General features: G+C 38.9%; 1 non-coding gene and 1 pseudogene across 1 annotated transcript; both read left to right on the top strand.

The window, feature by feature from the left end:
- The first annotated feature begins 952 nt into the window (after positions 1 to 952).
- LOC109265219 (40S ribosomal protein S21-like) lies at positions 953 to 1,225 on the top strand (annotated as a pseudogene).
- A 5,888-nt stretch (positions 1,226 to 7,113) lies between these two features.
- On the top strand, positions 7,114 to 7,244 carry LOC128775196 (small nucleolar RNA SNORA18). The gene has a single exon (XR_008419839.1). It is a non-coding gene; the product is annotated as a small nucleolar RNA SNORA18 (small nucleolar RNA).
- Positions 7,245 to 7,598: the final 354 nt, after the last annotated feature.

Raw genomic sequence — 7,598 nt, 5'->3', positions numbered from 1 at the left:
TAAAATCCAATCACAGGCCATTAAAGAGCAAATACTTAGTTTGCAGTGCTGATAACTCTCACAGTGAACAATATCCATTCCAGTGGGAAATGCCAAAGCTGCCAATGGTAAAGAACTTGATTCTACCCAGAGTCTGAGTGAGACCTCTCTGAAACTGAACGGAATGACAAGTTAGTAAGAGCTCTAATTTCTTTGTGCTTAAATTTATATAAAGGAAAGAAAATTTAGTTATTAGACTTTTGATCTGGGGGCTGTTTTTATATTGCTGATATTATATTATTTGGAAATTTTATGTTGTCATCTGTGCTCATTTCTGATATTCTCTAACATAGCTGGGCATAAATTGAAATAAGAAATAGAATGGGGACTCATTTTCAGGCAAGAATGCAGAGCAGCTGTGCTGATCTTTTAATTTGTGCTCCTCTTCTGTCCCATTTCAGAGCCTTCTCACAGCAAAAGAAAATCCACATGATTCTCAGGGAAGTTGTGGCTGGAATTAGAAGTCTGCTCTTAAGAAGGAAGAAGCAAGACCATCTGGAGAAACTGACCATCTCCTCTACCAAGGAAATTTGCCACACTGCCCGTGGAAAACCCTAAGAATTAATAAAAGGTCAAAAAGCTGAGGACTATCAAGGAAAGGTATTACTCCCTGGGGTGAGTTGTCCTAAAGTTGAGTCTTGGAGGAATGATATTGGAAAACCTGATTGTTGCCATGGATCCAGGCTGCAATTCCCAGTTGAGCTTTACCAATGATAAAGCTGATTTTTTTTTTAATCTCCATCAAACTAGTGCACTTAGTTCTCAAATGGCTTGAAAGTTGGAAGAGTAAAAGATGTGATTAAAACCAGAACAGATACTTAGAAAACCTTAAACCAGAACACTTCTTTCAAATATGTCTTACTTTTCTTTCTGCACCCGCTCTCGTGGCAGTGGCAGCAGGTGCGCTCTTGACATGCAGACCTATGCACACAAGCTCATGGACCTGTACCGGCCACGGAAATGCTCCACCAGCAACCACCATCATCACTGCCAAGCACCACATGTCCATCCAGATGAATGTAGTCACAGGGTTACAGGCAGGTTCAACCATCAGTTTAAAACCTACACTACATGTGGGGCCATTAGTAGGATGGGTGAGTCCGATGACTCTATCCTCTGACTGGCCAAGGTTGATGGCATGGTTTCCTGGAGAAGATCACGGACGTGGAATATTTGTCATAAATAAATGGCAACACCCCATAATATATGTATATATAACCTTACAATCTGAAAATTTAAAACAGATAAAAGTGGAATTATTTTAGTGAAAGAGGAGAAAATGAAGCTATGAAGCCCATCTACTCAGGTGCCCCTCACTTTCTGTGGGGCCTCTGAGTGCTCCTCAGAGCACAGCTTGAAAACCTCTGCCTTAAAAAAAGAAAGAAAAGACAAGATGAAAAGAAAAGAAAAAAGAGAAGAAAAGAAAAGAAAAGAAAAGACGAGAAAAGAAAATCACTGCCTTAAAAAATTAGAATCACCAGCCACTTGATACAGAGGATGAACTGGCCATTTTTAATTATGCTGTGACCACCAGAGGAGTGTAATCTCTACATTACTCCATAAAAAACATTCTGATCTCTCCCTTCAAAGTATCCACAAAAATGAGGACTCTCCTTATCCTCACTGACCATACTGGGTACACTCTCCTGAAGTTTAGTATATAAAAAAATCGACTAGGATTCCTGTCTTCAATACAGATTCCTGGGCCCCACTCACAGAGATATCATTCCCTGTTTCTAGGGAGGCTCTTAAGAAACTACTTTCAACAACATCCAAGTACATCTGGGTCAGGTGTCCTGAGGACTACACTTTAAGAAACACAGACTCAAGATGGAAAATGATTGGAAAACATATTAAAAGCATCCATCGCCCTTCAATGACAAATGAAGACATTTGAACTTTATTCAATTAATTTCAGGCAGCTATTGAAGTTATTTGAGCAGCAGAGGGACATGATAAAAGATGAACTTTAAGAAAGTTAGTATGGAAGGGGCGCCTGGGTGGCTCAGTCAGTTAAGCATTCGACTTCGGCTCAGGTCATGATCTCACAGTTTGTGAGTTCAAGCCCTGTGTTGGGCTCTGTGCAGACAGCTCAGAGCCTGGATCCTGCTTCAGATTCTGTGTCTACCTCTCTCTCTGCCCCTCCCCCATTTGTGCTCTCTCAAAAATAAATAAATGTAAAAAAAAGAAAAAAAAAGAGAACGTATGAAAGCAGGATGTGAAATCAGCAGAAATGGGAAAAATATGTTAAAAGGTTATTTCTTGTAAGGGTCTAAGAAAGGCATAAGGAGTTTCTGGATGTGAACAATTACAGTGAGAATTAAGACAAGGGAACAGATAATAGTCCAAGTTATGGACTGAATGTGTCTGCCCGCAAATTCAGACATTGAAGCCTACCCCCTGATGGTATTGGGAGAGGAAGTAATAAGGGTTAGATGAGATTATGAGGATAGGGCCCTCGTGATGGGATTAGTGCCTCTATAAGAAGAGACACCAGGGGGCGCCTGGGTGGCTCAGTCAATTAAGAGGTTAAGCATTGGACTTGGGCTCAGATCATGATCTCGTGGTGGTTCATGAGTTCAAGCCCCTTGTCGGGCTCTGTGCTGACCACTTGGAGCCTGGAGACTGCTTCAGATTCTGTGTCTACCTCTCTCTCTACCTCTCCCCCACTTGCGCTGTCTCTCTCTTTCTCTCAAAAATAAACAAACATAAAAAAAAAGAGAGAGAGAGACACCAGAAAGCTTGCTCTCTCTTTCTTTCTGCCATGTAAGGATATAGGGAGAAGGTGGCCATCTGCAAGCCAGGAACAGAGCCTTCATCAGGACCTGACCATCCATGCTGGCATCTTGATTTTTGACTTTCCAGCCTCCAGAACCATTAGAAATGAATTTCTGTTGTTTAAGCCATCCAATCTATGGTATTTTGGTATGGAAGCCTGAGCTGACTGACAGTCTACAAAGAATCAATGTGACTTGGCAGGTACAAATTGGAAATCAAGAGAAAAATGGATTCAAATATGAGACTAGGTTTCCCAACTAACTGGAAAGCAAGACGGTTGTTCCTTTAACCAAAGGGAAAGATTGAGCTTCCCTTTGGGGAAGCGATGGGCCTGTGCTGGTCATTGTGCTTGCCCTGATGAGGGGCTTGCAAAAGGGGTAAAAGGCAGCCCTTGGGGACCACATAACCCCTCCAATCATAACTGGTTAAACTTGTGTTAATATCTGATCCAGACGCAGCCAACCTATAGTGTCATCAGGGACCTATGAGCAGCCCTGCCTCTAAAACCTGAGCACAGCCAATCAAATACTTATCTTGGGAATCTGGAGAGAAATACACACGCAAGGAAATAAGGCTGTTAAATGTAGGTGACCCTGAAAGGATGCCAAGAACGGTCATCAGCTTGAGAAGAACCACAAAGCATAAGTAAAATGAAGAAGCGAAAGCCGTGAGACGGAGAGAAAACTTATGCCAGCAGTTACAACAGAAGGAAGCAAAACACACAGAAAGTGAGTCCTGTGAAGACTGAATCACTAGAGTAGAAATCTCCCAACAGCTACAGCTGAGGCCCTTCACAGGGTGTTTGGGATTCCTTTCTTGTTCAGCACATAGTAAGCACTCAAGAAACAGGTGCTTTGAAAATTTAAAACAAAAGCCATTCAAGTCTTGTTCCATCCTCCTGTCCCTGCTCTTCTTGAAGCCTTGATATTTGTTTTCACCAGGTTCTCACGTGCATTCTCCTCACAACATACCCCTCATTGCTTGGCAACTTGAATGGAAATTTGTTCACACCATGACAGGGGTGTGGCTGAAGCAGAAATATACTGGATTTAGGGTCTTTCAAGAAAATTGAGGGGTAGGGGATAAAACTGAAATACAGAACTGAATGAAGCTCAGGACAGAGGGCAAAGCAAATGTGGATTTGAAGGTGATGCCTCTGAAAGCATTACATTAAGACTAGATAGCTTGACAAAGCAGATCACATAAAGAAGAGAGACAAGAAAAGTCCTGAGGAAATCCCTCACTTAGACGAGAAAAGTCAGAGGAGGCAAAAGAGACAGAATCCATACTTTCAGAGGTCTCCGCCTGTTTTGCATCAGGCAAAATATGATCATCTGCATTGACCATTTGAACAGGGCTGCTTTTATCCTGGTTTTAAAGCCATGTTTAGTGAGAGACCTCTTTCCCTTGGCTTTATGTTTTCATGTAGATGCACTATAGCAAGAGTTAGCAGTCCTGGCTTCTTGCTCACCCCCTTACACCTTCCCAAGAGAGGAGGAATGACTTACCTAAATTGATGAACAGGTAACAGGCACAGCTATAAAGTAGACTTAGTGAGGCACCCTTAGTAAATTTGATTGGGAATGACATCTTAGCAAACCCGTTGGGCTCTCAGAAGTAGCCACGTTCTCTAGTCACCATTCTTCAGTAATCACCCCAATGAGATCTCTGTCTTTTGGACCCAGGTGCCAATCTCTCTATTGGTTCCGAAATTTGGACAGGGCAAGGAAATATTTTACTTTAATTTTCACCCTGTTGCAGACTCGTTACCCAGGAAGCAGACTCTGAGACAAAAGTTAGCATGCAGGAAGTTGGTTGGGGAGTGCTCTCAGAATCAACACCTGTAGAGTAAGGGAAAGAAACAGGCTTCCAGGACAAGTTAGATTGCAATGCTTTATAGGGCTGCCAAATTTAGTAAATAAACACACAGGATGCCTAGTTAGAATTTCAGGTAAACAGCAAAAAGAATTTTAGTAGCAATGTGTCCCATGCAGTATTTAGGACATACTGATTCTAAAAAAAGTGTTGTTTATCTAAAATTCAAAGTTAACTGGGCATCTGTATTTATTTTATCTGGCAACTCTAAAGCCTCAGCCACCCAGCAGGCAGCTCGGAAGCTGAGAAAGCCCTTTCACCGTGATCTGAGTCGGACAAGGAAGCTGGGATTTTACAGCCCCACACAGGCCAGTCATTGGATGCAGCCGCTCCTGGGAAGGAAGCAGAAGCTTGAGCAAGGTGGTGCTTTTCAGCCACGAGCAATTCCTGAAAGGGTCGGAAGCTGAAGAGTGTCAGCCCACCATCATCCCAGCATCTGGGGGAATAAATCCTTCAGTCCTGAGAGCGGACCTGGATGGTACAATACAGCTAACATGACTTCTCCTCCCCAAAACCCTCTAACAATGATACATTATTTATTTAGTCCCTTCTCTGTTGGCAGTAGTGTGCTAGGGCCCTGGAGGCACTTCTCCTTTTATTGAAAACTGTCAGTTGACGAAAAGAAAGAGAAGCCAATCTAAATATTTGGTGAATGAGTTCTCAATTCTTTATGTTGAGATTCTCATACTTTTCCTTGGTCTTTTGAGATGGATAGGCCCTGTCACAGTTTTTCTTTCAAAGATAGTTTTTTGAAGACACATATTCTATACCCACCCCAAACAGAAAATTTATAATAAGCTAGGAAAAAAAACATACTTCCTTAATTTGAAAAGGGGTTTCCACCAAAAACCTAAAACAATTCTTATTCTTTTTTTTTCACCTCTATTTTTTCATTTAACCCTTTATTATGGAAATTCAAACATATACAGACAGAAAGAATAGATTAATGAGCTCAGTGTGTCTATCACTCATCTTCAACAATTACCAACATTTTGCCAATTTCCAAGTATCATTCTGAAAAGTAAAATAACTGTAAACTATTCTGTAGAGTAAAATACCACGTGTCCATAAAAGTCAGGAACAAGATATAATGAAACCTACTTTTACAGTCAATACTTTTGCCCTAAAGTTACTGGTCAATACAAAAAGATCAGGAAAAATAAATAAATATGAATTATTTATATATAATTAATAAACAGATATATACCCAGAAAATCCAAGGCAATCACATATTTCTAGACTAATTAAATTTTCAGAAAGGTAGAAATAAGATTAACCTATAAAAATCTATAGCCTTTCTATAATTAGCAACAACTAATTTAAAAATGTAATAGAGAAGAGAGTTATAATTCATTTCCAATGAAACCTTGAATTACCTAAAAAAAAACCTTAAAAGTGTGAAATTTATTGAAGACAACCATATAATTTTAATGAAAGCCATAAAAGATATTCCTAGATAAAAAGATTCAATATTATACAGATATTAAAGCTCCCTAAGTTAAATAATACATGTGATACGATGTTAATCAAAATTCCAACAGGGTATTTTGTAGAGTTGGCAAGCTAATTCTGAAGTTCATCTATGAGATGTGCCAAAAAAAATCAAGATTCTTTAGAAAAAGAACAAGAAAAAGGACTTATGTTACCAGATATCAAAATGCACCATAAAGTCACAATATTCGAAATAATGTGGTACTGTGCAAAATAGGCAAATAGATCAATAGAACAGAATTAAAAGCCCAGAAGAAGTCATACATATATATGATCTTAGTATATGATAAATGAGGCATTTAAAACCAGTCAGGAAATGACTGTTTAATAAATAGTGTTAGGAGGAGTTATCTATTTGTAAAAAATTAAAATTAAATGCTTTCCTCATAGTATGCTTTAAAATAAATTCCAGTTGTTTTTAAAATGTAAATTTTTTGAAAGGATAAAAAATGGGTAAATATATTATAATCTTGGGGGAAGAAAGCTATCTTGATAAAACATAAAACCCAGATACATTATGGTATGACAGAGGACATATAAAGAAGGTCACTTAACTATTGAGAAGAAACTGATGGTTACCAGAGGGGAGGTGGTGGAGGGATGGGTGAATGAGTGATGGAGATTAAGAGCATACTTATCATGATGAGCACTGGGTGATGTATGGAATTATTGAGTCACTATATTCTACACCTAAAACTAATGTAACACTATATGTTAACCATGCTGGAATTTAAATAAAATGTCAGAAAGGAAGTAAATTATGTCAGACAATATTTGCAACTGATATGACAAAATTTTATACCTCATTTTTTACGATGCATACATATACATCTCATTTTATCTCAATTATCTAAACATAGATTAATATTTTATACAAACATATATTTATATAAAGAACCTATCAGTCAATAAGAAACAACCCAGTTGATAGTTGAGGTCGATCCCCATGGGTTAGACCTATAGACTCACATTGTTGAAAATGCCTCATAGAGTAACTATGTGGTTTTGCTTTACTCACAGACCCATTTGTTACATCTGTGGGAAAGAACTACAAGACAGAGTTGCTAAATGTATGAAAGACCAAATGATTAAATACTTTGACCTTAGCTATTGGCATATCCCACAGTCTATTCTTGGGTGTGATAGCTGGGGAAGGAATATGATTTGAACTCATTTATGTTTGCCAGGTGTCTGAAATAGAGAACTAGGCAGATCCATGTACTCTAAACATGGCCCTAAAGAAAATCACTTGAAGAAATTAGCTCTCAAAGATGCTAGGTGGGAAAATGTTTGAAGTATGTCATCAGTAATGTCCGTATTCAAGTGGAGATAAAGAATTGTGGACTGAATGCAGGACAACCATGAATTAAGCATAGGTTCTTTTTTTTTAATGTTTATTTATTTATTTTGACAGA

The sequence above is a fragment of the Panthera pardus genome, unplaced genomic scaffold, assembly GCF_024362965.1.
Source record: "Panthera pardus isolate Hobbes unplaced genomic scaffold, ASM2436296v1 HiC_scaffold_6, whole genome shotgun sequence".
Classification (NCBI taxonomy): Eukaryota; Metazoa; Chordata; class Mammalia; order Carnivora; family Felidae; genus Panthera; species Panthera pardus.
Note: the sequence above shows the minus strand (reverse complement) of the source record. Positions and strands in the feature narration are given on the sequence as shown.